Here is an 18,268-nt window from a genome sequence, read left to right as displayed (position 1 = left end):
TGAAAAAGTGGGGTGACAGAGGATTAACCATTACTTTCTCTGCCAAACTGGGACAAGATGTTCTCCACTTGCTTTCATGAGCTGGCCCAGCAGTGACATAAATGAAACTAATAGTCAGGATGGCGACTCACCAAAGAGTTGTTCTTGGACAGCCTCTTTCTCTTGGAGCCCAACTCCCTCTGCTTGGCCTCTGTGTTGGCCATAAGGTGGGAAGGGGGGGTCATGGTGGCCCTGCACTTGGGTCTCTTCCAGCAAAATATGCCCCTTAGCTGTGTACAAGGAGGCCGAGATGAAGTTTCTGAGAAAAGAGACTAGAGTTAGGCTTGGTTTGTCAAGAAATCCTGCGTCACTCAAAGACATAGAGAACAGCATGCTGCTAGTGAGACACACAGGTGACATATGCCTCCTTTGATCCAATGCAGAGGTGGGTATCTCCTTCCTCCCTCTTCACCAAATAAAGCCCCCTGGACCTAGCATAGATTAACTTCAGCTCCCCTACACAACAGATACTCCATGTTAAAATGCTTTTCATGTCGCTATGTTATGCAGCACGTGAGGCAACATGTTAACGTATGGTGCCAGATTCTCCACCTTGACTGCAGTCAGTAGCTTGTGAGCTGAAGAAACACCTGTCGCTTTCTCAATGAGCAGAAAGACAATGTAATCTTCTCTCAGATGAGGCTCTTATTCATATAAGAAGTTCCACTGTGTACAACACTATATACATCGACACCCTCCACCATCCACACCAATAACAACCTACTCTGAGGCACACACTGTCTGACTCTTCCTCAGTGACAGTTGAGAATGACAGTTGACAGTTGCATCAACATTCCAATGGTGCACTGTTTAAATGCTGACACATCTAACTGCCACTAGAGCTGTCAATGACTTCCACAACAGCTCCATTTAGTGGCCACATGCATGTCATTTCCTCAGACCTGTTCACCATGGTCCTGACACTCCATGCCTTGTGAGAGTGGAGGGGAGTCAGGGGATGGGGAATTGGAGAGGACCCTGGCTATGTCCCTGTAGCTAGATGTGAAATGAGCGCATCATCTGCTGAAACCTCCTGACCTCCCCAGTGGCCCTCAGAGGAGAATGCCTTCCTTTGGCTTCTGGCTAGAGAAACACAGCTGGATGCTTCTCCAATGCCTCGCACCCAACACTCTCATCAGGCATGGAATGACCATGGAGCATGGCTTCCACAATTCCCATTTTTCATTTTGTAGTCCATCTAATTTCACATCTATTTTAAACCTCTCCCTCATTTGATGATAAAGATACCAGGGACAATCTAGGCCAGATTCTTTAGGTTCTTCTTGTGTTTTGATCTCTAGTTTTCCTTGCGATTCTTTCAGTACATCCTTTTATCTTAACCATTTAGTTTTCTGGATACCTTTCCTCCCGAAAAGAGCCTCATGCGGCAAAAACCATAAAGGTATTTTTGGACATATTCTACACTTGTTTTCCCCAGATCTTCAATAGAGCTTTTCTTACGAAATGATTTATGCTTTCTTTATGAACTTTCTCTTTACCGTAAATTAGGAATCCATGCCACTCAAATCTTAAATGTTCACCCTCCGGACATAACAATTGTTCATTCTCTAACAAAACCCATTCTCTAATCCAAACTAAACAACAAGCAGCATAATAAAGTCCTCCTCTACTTTTGTCATCACAAAGTATTTTCATTTTTATCCTGGTTCTTTTTTTAATTCCAAATAAATTTTGAGATTTCCTTTTGCCATAGATTCAATGGATTTTCATTCTGGATGATGGGTATCGCTTGAAACAGAAATAGTATTTCAGGAAGGAAACTCATTTGGATCAGTGATATTGTTCCTAATAGCGATAAGTGTAATTTCCCCCATTTTTCTAGGTCTTTTCTGATTTCCTTCCATGTGTCTCATAGTTATTGTGAAATAGATCTGAGTTTTTATGTGTTAAATTTATTCCTAGATATTTAACTTTCTTTCTCACTTTAAATCCACTAATTTCTTCCTGCATTTGTTCTTCCTTTTCCTCATATTTTTTGTTAGTAATGTTATTTTGTCTCTGTTTACTTTTAGTCCTGAAACGTATTTGAAACCCACTATTACATCCATCATTTGTCTTGTGCTCTTTTCTGGGTTCTCCAGGGAATACAAATGTCGTCTGAGAAGACTCTCATTTTAAACTCAGTTGTTTTTAATTTTTATCCCATTGATCTTATTTTCTAATCTTATCCTATTATTCAGTGCTTCAAGGATCAGAATGAACAAAAAGGGTGATAGTGGGAAAGCTTGCCATTTACCTTTAGAAATCTTAAATGCCTGTTTTTTTTATAGTTAACAATTAGTTTGGCTCTTTGATCTTTATACATTGCCTTTATCCATCTTAAAAAAGAAGCTCCTATTTCGATTTTTCAAGTGTCGCAAATAACATATCCCATCCTGTGTTATTGAAGGCCTTTTCTAAATCAACAAAGAGAAGTGCAAGTTGTTTTTTGTTGTGCCTTTCAAAATATTGAATTATATTTAAGATGCTTTGTATGTTATCACTGAGTTGTCTGTGAGGGAGAAATCCCAATTGGTCCTTTTGAATCCAGTCTTTAAGAAATTTTTTGAGTCTATCGGCAAAAATCATAGAAAATAGTTTATAATCCATATTTAATAAAGAAATTATAGCTCTTTACCTCAGTTGCATCTCTATCTTCTTTTAACAGCAAAGTTATATTATATTGTTTCCATGTTTCAGGATAATGGTTTTCTTTGATGGCATTTAATTTTAATTTGAGTGGTGTTAACAATTGATCCTCAAATACTTTATAATAACTGACGGTGAAGCCATCAGTCCTCGTGTTTTCCCTTTTTTAAACTTTTTCTTATTACTTCAATGATTTCTGCTGCTGTGATCGGTCCATTTAATCTATTTCTTTCTATTTCTATACTCATTTTGGGGATATGTAAATTCATTTTATAAACCCAGTGAAACTAGTAACTTACAAAGCTCTAGTAAACAGCATGTACACACACAATCCCCACACAAAGGACTCACTGGCGCACTGTGTGTCTGGGGTCTGGAAATCTCACTTCCACCTTCTGGGAAGACAATGCTGCCAGAGACTGAATTTGGGGCTTTATTGTTGGGGCGTGGAAAGATGCGCTCTGTCCACCATGACCACCTGAAAAAGTTGAACCACGTCAACAGGACGCCACAGAGAGGGAATCTGAAGAGATGTCTGCAAAGATATTCAAGGAAAATATTTCTTCACCACTGCAAACGGCCTTGAGCTCCCGGCTTGAGAAATAAGAACAATAGCACTTCAAGCTTTCACCCTACACGAGGGCTTTAATAAATAAGTTACTTTGTCAACCAATCAACAATAACAACAAAACAGAGAGGCAGTTACTCTAACATCCAACTGTCATAATTGACACACTCTCTCAGAAGGACTGGCAGCATCAACATTCCATAATGCAAGTGTCAACTGTTAACTGCCACTGGAATTTGACTGTTTACAATACTTAGCTCACAGCTGGTCTTGTGGTCACACACGTGTCATTTTCTAACATTTAAGCCTGCAAAGCATGGGCTCAGTCTCTCAGCGGCAACCCTTCCACACAATCCTGGACTGAAAGATTTAAAGAAAGGTCCCCTTTCAGCTCCAGGAATAAACACCTACCTTCAACACAAAGACCCTGACTCCTGCAGCCCCAGAAAGGCCTCTTCCGCAGTCCTTTATGGCCGGAGCTTCCCTGGGTCAGAGGCCGTCTCCTCAGCCATAAGAAGGGTTGCTCTGAGTGCGAAGGAGGAGGAGGTCCACAGGGCTGAGGGGGGAAGGCAATGGGAAAAGGTCAGTGCCAATGGCCATGGAGGGCAGAAGGTGACAATGCCTAAGAAACCCCTCTGAGTCCCAGCCCTAGGAATGAGTGGCAGGAGTTAGTCCAGGGGGCTGAGGGGGTCTCCTTTCCCAAAGGGGGAGGCAAGGACCGGTGGGACCCTCCCCAGCTAGGGCCCAAAGGAGGGTCTCTTTCCCCAACTCTCTCTCCCAGCCCCCAATGGACAGCCTCCCCACTGGCCCTGAGTCCCTGTCTCCCCTTCCTCAGACCCCCACAGGTCCCTCCCTCCCTCCCTCCCTTCCTTCCTTCGCCCCAAAATGGAGGGCCAGAGGCAAAGGGACACACTTCCTCCCTTCTGGCCCAAGGAGCCTGGCCTCCTTCTCTCTCTGGAGCCTCAGGAGAGAAAGAGAAGCCTCTTTTCAACTGAGGCCTCAGAGAAGGTTCCAGAACATTATTCCCTACAGTCACAAGAAGCACAAAATGGCCACTGGGACACAAAATGGCTGCCTCTGCCTCAGCGCTTGGCAGTTCTGGCCTTCTGGGAACCCAAAATGGAGGACGAAAGGGCCCCAAAGTCGGAAGGGACCCCAAACAGGATTTCCAAACCTTAACAACACCTAAAATGCCAAACCAAAAGAACATTCCCAGAGTTCCATAGCACTGAGCCATGGCCATTACAGTGGTGCAAAGCAAGAATGCCTAGTGATGGTGGCACTAATGATGATTAAGGCAGCAGCTCCATCCCTCCCCCAGACCTGATAATATCATCATCATCATCATCATCATCATCTTTGCTACTGCATGAGAGCCACCATTAAAAGCATTGAAATCCCTTTGGGGAGTCCCACTCTCCCACCTTCAGAGAGAGTGGGCCTAGAAGGACTGCTGGGCCTCCTTCCTCCCCACCTTAATGGCAGTGGCCAAAGGAAAGCAGCAGCAGTAGACCCAAGTCAGGTCCAGCCAGACCTCAGTGCAGCAGTAAAGCCTAGTGGTTCCAGGCCTTGTCTCTCTGCTGTTGCTTCACTCCTCCCCCCCCCTCTCTCTCTCTCTCTCCTTCCTGTCTATCTCTTTCTCCCTCTAAAACTCTGCTGCTCTCTCTTCCGCACGCAGAGCTAAATAGAGAAGCAGAAGCTCTGCCTCTTTTTGAGGCTGGCCAACGGGGCAGAGGACCTGGAAGACCCTGCCCCCTGCCATAGACTCATATTTTGTTCTGGCAGCCATTTTGTGTTCTGGAGGCCATTTTGTGCTGCTTGTGACTGTGGGGAACAATGTTCAGGAACCTTCTCTGAGGCCTCAGTTGAACACAGGCTCCTCTTTCTCTCCTGAGGCTCCAGAGTCAGAAGAAGGCCAGGCTCCTTGGGCCAAAAGAGAGGAAGTCTGTCTCTTTGTGTGTCTTTTGTGTCTCTTTTCTTCTTCTTTTTTTAATATAAATTTTATTAAACATTCTAAAAGAAAAAAAGTACAATACAATCTTATTCACATTAATTAAAATACATTCCACTACATCCTATAAAATATTTTTCTTCTCTTCTTAATAAAGTTGTTTACTTCCTAGATTACTGACTTATCTCATTTGTTCTTTATTATCTTAATTATTTCAACTGGACTCTACAAAAACCCTTTTCCCCTATTAAATCCTATATAAAAAAGAAATATCTTATTCAAACATCCTAATACATTAGCGTTTTCTACTTTCCCCTGTTATTATTAGCTTATCCATCCTTAAATATTTCCACTCTTAGTTATGACTTGCACCCCTTTTTCTAAACAGTTTCTATACATTCTACGTTCTAAAAGTCAATAGTATTGCTTTTACATTTCCACTGCTATTAATTCTTTTTCTTATGTTTCTATTATAGTAGACATTTTATCCTCTTTCACACTAATCATATATGACTTCCAAATATCCCATTCATCATTAAATTCTTCCATATTTTTGTCATTAACCAAATGTGTCAGTTTCTCCATCTCAAACAAATCTAACATTTTCCATCTCCATTCTTCTACTCCAGGACTTTCCTCTTTCTTCCAATTCTTCGCATATATACTTCTAGCCGCGGCCAAAGCGTACAATAATACTTTTTCATGTATTTCTTTACCGTATTCCTTGATGTCAAATATATTTATGAGGTAAAATTTAACAGTCAGTCTTCCTTTTAATCCAATTTTTTTTCATTTCGATATGTATCTTTTTCCAAAATTGTTTCGCTGTAGGACAATTCCACCAAATATGTAAATAGCTACCTGTCTCTTTGTTACATTTCCAACACAAATTTTTATTTTTTTAAACATTTTTGCCAATCTAAGTGGGGTAAGGTACCCCCGATACATGGACTTAGATATGTTTTCTTTTACGTCAACACTTATCATATTTTTGATTTTTCCCCTCCAAAGATTTTCCCATTCATCCAATTGTATTGTTTCATTTATATCTTTGGCCCATTTAATCATGAATTCTTTTACTGTTTCAGATTCTAATTCATATTCCAATATTAATTTATATAAATTTGAAATTTGTTTTTTTGGGTCTTTTATAATCTTTTCTAGATTTAGGTCACCCTCCCCAATTCCTTCCGCTTTTGTATCCACTAGAAAGCGTTCCCGGATTTGTCTGTAGGCAAACCAGTAACTAATAATATCCTCATCTTGTAATTCCTCCTGTGTTTTCATAATCCTATTTCCCTCAACCATTTTAGTAATATCATTGTAAGTCACTCAGTCATCCTTTTTATATTGCTCCCTTCCAAACATAGCCTCGTTTATTGATGCCCATAACGAGATTTAGGACACCAATTTTTCTTAAATTTTTGCCAGATCCGTAATAAAGATTTTCTGATAATACGATTATTAAAATTTGTATCTAATTTTATTTTGTCATAGATTAAGTATCCATGTAAGCCAAATTTTAATTCAAATTTTTCTAACCTTACCCAATCCAGAATCCAATCTAAAGAGCATGCTTGATAGTACCATTTTAAACTTGGAAGTGCCATTCCCCCCATATTCACCGAATCATACAATATTTTCATTTTAATTCTGGGCTTTTCCCCATTCCAAATAAATTTAGATAGATCTCTCTCCCATTGTTTGAATGGGACATCACTAATTATAATAGGTAAGCTTTGAAAGAGGAAAATCATTTTGGGGAGTACATTCATCTTAAAGAAGATCCTAATGATCAGGGCTATGATTTTTCATGGTTCTTTTACAGACAATTAGAGAGCTCTTCCTAATGGATAAAAAACAATACTGTATTGGCAAATCAGACTCTGATCTGGAACAGGAAATAATGTTGAATAAAGATGCCTTGTTAGCAAGACTTTATAATTGTATTGTTGAAATCTATACATAAGAGAATGTTATTAAAGAAACTATGATCAGATGGTCTCAAAACTTTGGTTTTGCAACTGAATTAGACCAGTGGGAATACACTTGGAAAAAAAGATTGAACTACTGTATACTTTTTTGGGGGACAATCCTCCTCTTAGAAGCCAAAGCCCAGTGTTTCTGAAGAATAAAAATAAGGCTTGTATTAAAACTCTCCTCCCCATTTCTGATCCCTTTTAAAACCCATCTTCCCCAGAAGGAGCAGAGCTGTGTAATAAGAAAACCCTCTCAGAAAAGAGACACAAAAGACACACAAAGAGACACACTTCCTTCCTTTTGGCCCAAGGAGCCTGGCCTCCTTCTGACTCTGGAGCCTCAGGAGAGAAAGAGGAGCCTCTGTTCAACTGAGGCCTCAGAGAAGGTTCTGGAATATTATTCTCCACAGTCACAAGCAGCACAAAATGGCTGCCAGAACCCAAAATGTGAGTCTGGAGCAAACTGTCCATAGCCTGCAATGCATTTCCTAATTCTGTTGGCAGTCCCTTCCTCCCAATACTTTCTCATTTCCTCCCAAAATGAGATGGAAAGAAGTTTTAAAGCAGCATTTAAATCTGCCATATATGTTTTTAAAAGACTATATTTGTTTTTAAACTCCTCAAGTACCTTTATTTTCTGGGGTGAGATGGACTTTTCCAACTGATTCACTGTGATGATCTCTGGTGGTCCAAGCAGCCAAAATGCTGCCCTGAAATAATAATAACAAAAACTACAACAGTTTTATACTCCTCTCTTCAGCCAAAAGGCTATCAGAGTGTGTTACAAATTGTTAATTAGACATTTAGACATTATGGCTCTTAGCCCAGCAGACCCTTAACTTCCTTAAATCACGCTGCCATCATCCAGTGAATCATAAAAGGGTTTCCCTTAACCTACACTGGGACCAGTTAAGGAACCTTATTTATCTTTCTTTACTGATCTTCCCAAGCATCAACCGAGCCAAAACATGTGTAAAAGGAGTGTTGAGTAGTAGATACTCCAAGGAGGTATTTATTATAGATAACGAAATATAAGTAAACATAAGTCATACAAGACATTAAGAATCTTGCAGGTACAATATTTGTAAGTATATAATATTCAATTCATACAAGCTTTTAAAATAATAAATAGACCTAAGCGTCCAATTCTGAGACTAACTTCCAAGATCCGCTCTTTAACTCTCTCTCTCGATCTCCAACCAACACAATTCCCCCAACTGTCTCTTGGTCTCTCAGGCCTTATATCTCCTTCTCACGGAAGCTTCCAGAAAGACCTTTATCTTGCTCTCTGATTGGTCAAGAGAGCCTTCCGTAGCAGTGATGTCATTCTGCATTTGCATAAACCTCCTTTTTCTGCCTGAAGACCTCCATTGACTGGAGCCCAGCCATTACACTTTCCCAAGGCAAGGCTTGCCCCTATTTCCCAATGTTGTTCTTGGGGTCTGCCTTCTAGTTGTTTCCAGGTCTTATGGTGACCTTATGGGAATCTCTGAAGGGGTTTTCTTGGCTGGTTTATTCAGAGTGAGTTTCCCATGGCCAACCTCTGAGGCTGAGAGAGTGTGACTTGCCCAAGGCTTCAGTTCTTTTGGAAGCCTTTTTGCTTTATCTTCTAGAAGGCAGCTGAGGTGTCGCTTCTTGCATTGAAGAATGAGAGGAACCTTCTGGCATCGAAAAGGCTGACATTATCTGGAGTTATGTTTGATAATATGAATGTATAGGATTGAAATACCTGTTCATTTATTAAAAGGTTTATACTGCACCCCATATCATTGAATCCCATAGCTATGTCCCTTAATAGCAATTAATCAAATTATATATAAAACAAAAACATGAAAGAAGCTAGACAAGAGACCTCCAGGAGCAGCACCCGGCCTTTCCCCTGGCAGTGTGCTGGTAGTGGAGAGGAGGCTGAGGAGAGCGCCAGATGCCTCCTCTCTGCCGCCACTTCTGCCTCTGTGCGAGGTCTGGGTGCCAGGGTGGGGGCTTCTTGGTCTGCAACACCTGAACCTGGCCCTTTTGTACCAGCGGTGGTGGTGAGGAGGCTGAGGAGGCCTCTGGTGTTGCTGCTTCGCCACCTCGGCCTCCTTGTTGCCAAGGCCAGGGGAAAGGCTAGGTGTTGCTCCTGGAGGCCAAGAGGCCTCTGGCACTGCTCCTCCGCCTCGTCTTCACTGCCACCGCGGCAATCACTGGCACCTCCACAAAAGGGCCAGATGGTGGGCTGGGGGCCTCTTGTTCTCCAACACCCCCAGGCGGCCTTTCCCCCGACTGTGGCAGTGAGGAGGAAAAAAGTTGGGGAGGGGTGGAGAGGGACTTTTGTCCCCAATGTCGACTTGCGTGGACTTGAGCATATGCGGATTTTGGTATATGCGGGGGGGGGGGGGGTCCAGAACGGTTGCCCTGTGTATACCAGGAGCCCACTGTATTCACAAGCAAAGGAAGGCCAAGACAGCCCTGGAGAGCCTTGCATCTCTGGTGACACAACAAACTACAAATGCCAGGATTCCATAGGAAGTAGCCAGGAGAGTTAACACAGTTTCGAACTGGAATATTTCTGCAGTGCAGATAAAGCCTGAGCTGGTTGTAAAAGGGTTGAAGCACCCAAGTCTGGTTTTCCCTCTCTTAATAATGGTTTTACTTTCAAAAACTAAGCACTTTGTTTTTCTGTCTAATCCTTATTTTTGTTGTTGTTTGTTTGATTCATTCTTGGTAATATAAGATGGTCTGGCTTGTCAACTTCCTTCGTGAGTAAAAATCTCTTAATAAGGAAACTGGGGAGACTTTGAAAAACTCCCAAAGGAGCTACTTTTGGCTTTTTGGGGAGACAATCCTCCTCTTAGAAGCCAAAGCCCAATGTTTGTGAAGAAGAAGAATAAGGCTTTTATTAAAACTATCCTCCCCATTTCTGATCCCTTTTAAAACCCATGTTCCCCAGAAGGAGCAGCACTGTGTTAGAAAACACTATCTGAAAAGACACACAAAACACACAAAAAGAGACACACTTCCTTCCTTTTGGCCCAAGGAGCCTGGCCTCCTTCTGAATCTGGAGCCTCAGGAGAGAAAGAGAAGCCTCTGTTCAACTGAGGCTCAGAGAAGGTTCCGGAACATTGTTCCCCACAGTCACAAGCAGCACAAAATGGCCTCCAGAACACAAAATGTGAGTCTGGGGCAGGGGGCGGGGTCTTCCAGCTGCACTGCCCCCATTGGCCAGCCTCAAAAACAGGTCGGACTTCTACTTCTCTATTTAGCTCTGTGCGCGGAAGAGTGAGAGAGGAGAGAGCAGATGGAGAGGAAGGAAGGAGGGGGAGAGAGAGAGAGAGAGAGAGAGAGATAGCAGAGAGACAAGGCCTGGAACCACTAGGCTTCATTGCTGCACTGAGGTCTGGCTGGGCCTGGCTTGGGTCTACTGTTTTTCTTTGCCCACTGCCATTAAGGTGGAGAGGAAGGAGGCCCAGCAGTCCTTCTAGGCATGGCCCACTCTCCCTGAAGGTGGGAGAGTGGGACTCCCCAAAGGGGATTTCAATGCTTTTAATGGTGGCTCTCACGCAGTAGCAAAGGTGCTGGTGGTGGTGATGATGATATTATCAGGTCTGCGGGGGAGAGGATGGAGCTGCCGCCAGACCTTAATAATCATTAATGCCACCCCACCCGGTCATTCTGAGGCAGAGGCATCCAGTTTGTGTTCCGGCGGCCATTTTGTCTTCCGGCAGCCATTTTATGTTCTGGGCCATTTTGCCTTCCGGCAGCCATTTTGTGTCCTGGGCCATTTTGTCTTCCGGTAGCCATTTTGTGTTCTGGACCATTTTGTCTTCCGGCAGCCATTTTGTGTTCTGGGCCATTTTGTCTTCCGGCAGCCATTTTGTGTTCTGGGCCATTTTGCCTTCCGGCAGCCATTTTGTGTTCTGGGCCATTTTGCCTTCCGGCAGCCATTTTGTGTCCTGGGCCATTTTGTCTTCCGGCAGCCATTTTGTGTCCTGGGCCATTTTGTCTTCCGGCAGCCATTTTGTGTCCTGGGCCATTTTGTCTTCCGGCAGCCATTTTGTGTCCTGGGCCATTTTGTCTTCCGGCAGCCATTTTGTGTCCTGGGCCATTTTGTCTTCCGGCAGCCATTTTGTGTCCTGGGCCATTTTGTCTTCCGGCAGCCATTTTGTGTCCTGGGCCATTTTGTCTTCCGGCAGCCATTTTGTGTCCTGGGCCATTTTGTCTTCCGGCAGCCATTTTGTGTCCTGGGCCATTTTGTCTTCCGGCAGCCATTTTGTGTTCTGGGCCATTTTGTCTTCCGGCAGCCATTTTGTCTTCCGGCAGCCATTTTGTGTTCTGGGCCATTTTGTCTTCCGGCAGCCATTTTGTGTCCTGGGCCATTTTGTCTTCCGGCAGCCATTTTGTGTTCTGGGCCATTTTGTCTTCCGGCAGCCATTTTGTGTCCTGGGCCATTTTGTCTTCCGGCAGCCATTTTGTGTTCTGGGCCATTTTGTCTTCCGGCAGCCATTTTGTGTTCTGGGCCATTTTGTCTTCCGGCAGCCATTTTGTGTTCTGGGCCATTTTGTCTTCCGGCAGCCATTTTGTGCTGCTTCTGACTGTGGGGAATAATGTTCCGGAACCTTCTCTGAGGCCTCCTCCCTTGAACTGAGAGACTCCTCTTTCTCTCCCTGAGACTTCAGAGCCAGAAGGAGGCCAGGCTCCTTTGGGCAAAAGGAAGGAAGTGTGTCTTTTATGTCTCTTTTCTGAGAGGTTTATTTTTATTATTATTATTATGCACAAACATTGGGCTTTGACTACTATCCCTGTTTTTAATAACTGTTTCAATAACTGTCCAGTAATTTAATGGTATTTTATTTTGGATGGGAGTGTTAGGTTTAGTTTTTGGGATATCATGAAACATGTTTTTATTGTATTGTACGCATATTTTTTATTGTAAGCTGCTAAAAGGTGGCCATTGTTGTGTAGTAATTGTCTTATGATTAACTCCCACAACAACCTTGTAAGGTAGGCTTCATAGGCTCCTAGGGCTGGAAGGGATTCCCAAGGGCCAAACAGTCAGCCCCATTCTGCCCTCCAAGTCCTCCAAACAGATGGCCATCCAGACAGAGACTCCTCCAATGCTCTTGGAGGCAGCATCTCCCATAGATTTCCTCAGAGGTCATGGGGCCAACAGTCCCATGAGATCCGGTCCTTGCCTCCCCCTTTGGGAAACCAGAACCCCTCAGCCCCCTGCACTATTTACTACCAGGAGTTACTATGGCTGTGACTCAAAGGAGTTTCCTAGCCATTACTTTCTGCCCGCCATGGCCATTGGCACTGACCTTTCCCCATTGCCTTCCCTCCCTCAGCCCTGTGGACCTCCTCCTCCTTCACACTCAGAGCAACCCTTCTCTACGGCTGAGGAGACGGACTCTGACCCTGGGAAGCTCCAGCCATAAAGGACTGCGGAAGAAGCCTTTCTGGGGCTGCAGGAATCAGGGTCTTTGTACTAAAGGTAGGTATCTATTCCTGGAGCTGAAAGAGGACTTTGTTTAAATGTTTCAGTCCAGGATTGTGTGGAAGGGTTGCAGCTGAGAGACTGAGCCCATGCTTTGCAGGAATAAAGTCCCAAATTCAGTCTCTGGCAGCATTGTCTTCCCAGAAGGTGGAAGTGAGATTTCCAGACCCCAGACACACAGTGCCAGTGAGTCCTTTGTGTGGGCAATGTGTGTGTGTGTTGTTTACTAGAGCTTTGTGAGATATTTGTTTCACTGGGTTTACAAAATGAATTTACATAGGTCTTCACTTCCTAAAAATGAGCATAATCCAGGCTGCAATCTTCACTCATAAACCTATACCTTTATAGATTTTTGTTGTATAAATGCAACATATTCAGCAGTGTGTATCTTTTTAAAAAATATACAAGGAAAAGTGAAGAAATTGTGATATTGACAATAGATCCATTTAGAAACAATGCACACAAATGTACATGCCTCAATTTCTGTGTGGCTTTAGCAAGCAGAGGAAGGAGGTGCATACTTCATGCTCCTGCTATGACTGACACACACAAACACACAATCTTGTAACTGTAAATTTGTAAACTGCTTTGGTCTTTTTGGAAAGGTGGTATATACATAAATTTATTATTATTATATTATTATATTATAAATACAGCAGTTAAGCTCAGAGATTTGTCTCATTTGGAAAAATGAAATGATTATTTTACCAGTGTCTAAATGAAAAAGGCGCCGTGGATCAGATCCATAAAGTAATACAGGTCTTATTCAGCCCAGGGGCCGGAGTTTCTCCACCTGGAAAATAAATAATAGAATCATAGAGGGCGATTAAAATGGTGAAGGGTCTGGAAACCATGCCTTATGAGGAATGACTTAGGGAGGTGGGGATGTTGAGCCTGGAGAAGAGAAGGTTAAGAGGTGATATGATAGATCTGTTTAAATTTTTGAAGGGATGTCATATAAAGGAGGGAGCAAGCTTGTTTTCTGCTGCTCCAGAGACTAGAACCCAGAACAATGGATGCAAACTCCAGGAAAAGAGATTCCATCTCAACCTTAGGAGAAACTTCCTGACAGTAAGGGCTGTTTGACAGTGGAACAGACTCCTTCCTCGGAGTGCCGTCGAGTCTCTTTCCTTGGTCTTCAAGTAGAGGCTGGATGGCCATTTGTCGGGGATGCTTTGATTGAGAGTTCCCGCATGGCAGAATGGGGTTGGACTGGATGGCCCTTGGGGTCTCTTCCAACTCTACGATTCTATGATTCTATGTGGCTATAACACGACATTCCCAAGCCAACATAGCCAGGGAATAGTGTAGAAAATAGGCAATCTCTACGTGGGCAAAGACACTCAGAATTGTGACTTCTCTGCATGCAGAAGGCTGCCATGGGAATTGGGGAGGAGGGCTGGATCCCATGGGACAACTAGAGAAGAGAAAGCTCTTTTCCTGCCCTGCCTGACCGGCGGCCTCCCTGAGGGATGGACAGCAACTGGTTTGGCTACTGGGAGAATGAGGGGCCACCAGGCCAGACAGCCTGACCCAGCAGAACCCTCTATGCTCCAGTGTTGCTCCAGGTGGAATCAGGCTACAACTGGCCATTCACTGACCCAGCTATTACCATGGAGTTGTGGAAGCCATCCTGCATGACCATTCCATGCCTGGTGAGAGTGTTTGGTGCGAGGTATCAGAGATGCATCCAGCTGTGTTTCTGTAGCCAGAAGCAAAACGAAGACATTTTCCTCTGAGGGCCACTGGGGAACTCTGCAGGTTTCAGCAGATGATAAACTCATTTCACATCTAGCTATGGGGACATACCCAGTGCCTTTTCCAATTTTCCATCCCCTGATCCCCAGCTAATCTAACAAGGTATGGAGTAACTGTTGTGTAGGGGAGCTGCTGTGAGTCTATGCTAGGTCCAAGGGGCTTTGTTTGGTGCAGAGGGAGCGAGGGATGCCCACCTCTCAATTGGCCCAAAGGAGGCATATGTCACCTGCGTATATCACCAGCAGGATGCTGATCTTTGTGACTTTGAGTGCTGCAGGGTTTCTTTCCAAACCAAGCCTAACCCTGGTCTCTTTTCTCAGGAACTTCATCTTGGCCCCCTTGTACACTGCTTTGCGGTATCTTTTGCTGGAAGTGACCAAAGTGCAGGCCCACCAGGAACCCCCTGCCTACCTGATGGCTGACACAGAGGCCAAGCGGAGGGAGTTGAGCTCCAAGAAGAAGAGGCTGCTGAGGTGCAACAACTCTTTGGTAAATTGCCATCCTGACTATTAGTTTCATCTGGGTCACTGCTGGGCCGGCTCATGAAAGCAAACAGAGAACAACTGTCCCAGTTTGGCAGACGGAGTCCTGCTTAATCCTCTGTCACTTCATTTTTTCAGGGGCTTTGAAAATAACCCATTTCTCTCTCCTGCTCCCACTTTCCCTCCTCTCCTCAGTTCACTTCAGTTACTGCAAAATGTGTTCCAAGTTCAAAAGACATGTGCAGCCCCTCAACTCAAAAGAAGGAGAGGGGAGGAGAGAAAGGGGCAGGGTCTTGCCCTTCCCAGGAGTCGGAAGCAAAATCAAACTGCCATGCCCTTCCTCACTTGTGCGATCTTCATCATTAACAACTTTGGCCATCTTGAACCCCTTCTGGTGTTGCTTGTCCACATATGTCTTGCTTTCGTCATCTGTGAAATGCTGAGGGATATGGAAGAATTTCTCTGAACCTAAATTGGGGATGGGCCCAGTGGCCCTCAAGCCCAGAGTACTCCCCAGAACTGTTGTTGAAATTAGGAGAGATATGGCTAAATTCACTATAATTCCTTGGTGACTAAATGTACTTCACATGTTGGGCTAATCAGTATCCCAGTCAATCAATAATATCTCAGAAATGGTCTAAATTATATTGTTTATTATATTGTATATTGTATTGAAAGGATTCGAGACAAACTGGATCTCAAAGGCTGTAGCTTTTTGCTTTCTTTCAGAATTTAAAGTTTATTTCTTGGACAGATTTCTGAAGTGTTGAAATAATATTTGCGATGCACCATGTGCTTTCCTCCCCTTTTGCTTAGTTACTCTCTGGATAAGGCTATTTTCTATTGCAGGTGACCTTTGCGGACGTAGCAGTATATTTCACCGAGGAGGAATGGAAACTGTTGACAAAGAAGCAGAAACTTACATACAGTTCTGTGATGATGGAGAATTATGAGAATGTGGCCTTTGTGGGTAAGGAACCTGAATCCATTGCCCTTCCTGTGAAGACTGAGGGCCCTTTCATCATTCACTGTCAGAGTGCTTTGGTTCCACTTTAGAATTATAGAATTAAAGCAACTTCCTGAGAGTAAGGGCTGTTTGATATTGGAACACATTCTTTCCTCGGAGTGTAGTGGAGTCTCCCTCCTTGGAGGTCTTTAAACAGAGGCTGGATTGCCATCTTTCGGAGATGCTTTGATTGAGAGTTCCTGCATGGGAGGGGGTTGGACTGAATGGCCCTTGTCGTCTCTTCCAACTCTACGATTCTATGATCAGTTATGAGTAATACCTATGAAGGGAAGAAAGGGGGACACAAAACCTGCTTTTTCTCTAATGTTTCTTTTCCATCCTGAGCTTGCTTAGCTCCATGATTGATTCAAGAGGCCCTTTGTTACCCAAAATGCTGGAGTCTGGGGAGGACACCCGCAAGTGCTATGCTTTTAGGGGAATTTGGTACTTAGCTCAATAGAACGATATAGTTTTACTGGGGCAACAATGACCTCTGGATCCAGCCCAGCTATAACAGGTCCTGAATCAAACAGTCCGTCAGAGGCATTTGAAATAGGTTTTTGTGTTTTATTTAGGGGATACACAAAGAAGTATTAAAGCTCTATGTTCTTTCTATTATAATAAGGGAGGCCAATACATTCCAGCAGCTCTCCAAGTCTTTGTTATTAATATCTTAGCACAACTATTATACGGTTCTGAGATTTGTACTTTCAGTAGCTTTACAACCTTCGAGGCAGTTCAAGCAAAAATTTTAAGAACAATTTTACGTGCCCCAAATTGTGTTTCGAATCCCATTCTCCGTCTAGAAACAGGGATGCTATCTGTTGAGGCGCGTGTATGGATATGCAAATTAAATATATGGCTCAAAATGTTTTTTGTTCCGATCGGTTTAGTGCCATTAATTCTAACAGACTCCTTTTTGTCCCCTGGAAGGAGACGCTGACCTTGAAACTCTTATCTCTTGGACTCTCACTATCTGAAATAACTCTACTAGGCTATGATAAAGCAAAATCTGTGATTTCTCAACGCATCAAGGATATTGATTTCCAGACTCATATAAGCCAACTGACTTTACATCCTGTTAGGGAATCCAGTAGACCTGGCAAATATGCGAAATATTTTGAGAATTTGAATGTCCCGAAATTCAGAAGAGCTTTCATGTCAGCAAGGTTTAACATCTTACCCTCAGCAGTCCTGGAGGGCAGATTTAAAAAGATCCCTTACGAACACAGATACTGTCCTTGTGGCTCGGAGGAAATCGAAAATATTAATCATGTTCTCTTTGGCTGTTCTTTGTATACAGAAATACGTGCTTTATATATAACACCAATTGTGTTGCAGTTTCCAGGCAGACAAGAGCAATTTTATACCAATTTTCTACTTGCAGATCAGAAGGAAGTTATAATGCAAGCAGTTGCACAATTCTTTGCAGCTGCCATTGCAAATCGTTAACAGTTTGTTAAACAGATGTAATATAATATAATCTCAAAATCTGTATAGATGGCTTGATTTAATGGTAAAATTTGTAAAGGAGGAGGTATGGCCGTATTTTACCATACCATCAAACTAACCTAGTTGGGGACTAAAGTCTAATGAAATTACCCCAATCAGTTGCATCTGATTAATGGCACTTTGTAGTTTAGCTCTTGGTTGGACAGGGGATATGACTGTGGTTTTGAACTAATATGTCTTGAATGTGGTACTCTATTACACAATATGATAGAGCTGTTTGTGAGGTGATGGCAGCCTACTCGTTGTCTGTTTACCTGATCGTGCAGCCCTATCCTTACTTTTTATCCTTACTTTTTAGCCTTACTTTTTATAAACTATCATTTGGTTATACTCTCCAATCTGCCTGTACATGAACCTATGTTGTGTTTTAAATTGGAATTTTGTAATTGTGCTGGCCAAATGGCTGTAATAAAGTTATATTATTTATTTAGGGGGAAAGCAAAATACACAGACACACATACTATATATATATAAGTGTTCATGCGCACACACAAGATCTAGGTAGCAAAGGTGGGAGTAGTGAATAGATGTAAGGCTTTGTTAAAGGTATTTATTACCTATCCAGAGCTTTATTCCAATTGTTGGAATGGGGAGAGGTCAGTAGTTCCTGCGACAATTGGGGTTGGTGAGTGCATTGAGGTGCTTAGCCAAGAAAACAGAGTGTCTGTCTCTAACTGGACTGACACTGAAGCACAGCAAGTTGGGCCTGATATTTATACTGAAATTGGTGCTTAGGGCAGAAACTGAGGGTTCGGAAAGGTTTATAGCTCTTTAGAATATTTCCTGTGAGGGGAAAGCGTGGCATGAACACGAATTGAATGCAGTGTGTGTTTGATGCAAATACCTCA

General features: G+C 43.2%; 1 long non-coding RNA gene across 1 annotated transcript; it reads right to left on the bottom strand.

Annotated features, from left to right (window-relative positions):
- Window positions 1-194: 194 nt before the first annotated feature.
- On the bottom strand, window positions 195-3,807 carry LOC149285039 (uncharacterized). The gene is made up of 3 exons (XR_016277800.1): window positions 3,668-3,807; window positions 3,040-3,223; window positions 195-298 (listed from the first exon to the last, which is right to left on the bottom strand). It is a non-coding gene; the product is annotated as an uncharacterized LOC149285039 (long non-coding RNA).
- Window positions 3,808-18,268: the final 14,461 nt, after the last annotated feature.

The sequence above is a fragment of the Sceloporus occidentalis genome, unplaced genomic scaffold (genome assembly GCF_023333645.1).
Source record: "Sceloporus occidentalis isolate IW3139 unplaced genomic scaffold, rSceOcc1.0.p SCAF_86, whole genome shotgun sequence".
NCBI lineage: Eukaryota > Metazoa > Chordata > Lepidosauria > Squamata > Phrynosomatidae > Sceloporus > Sceloporus occidentalis.
This window is presented reverse-complemented; position numbering and strand designations above follow the sequence as displayed.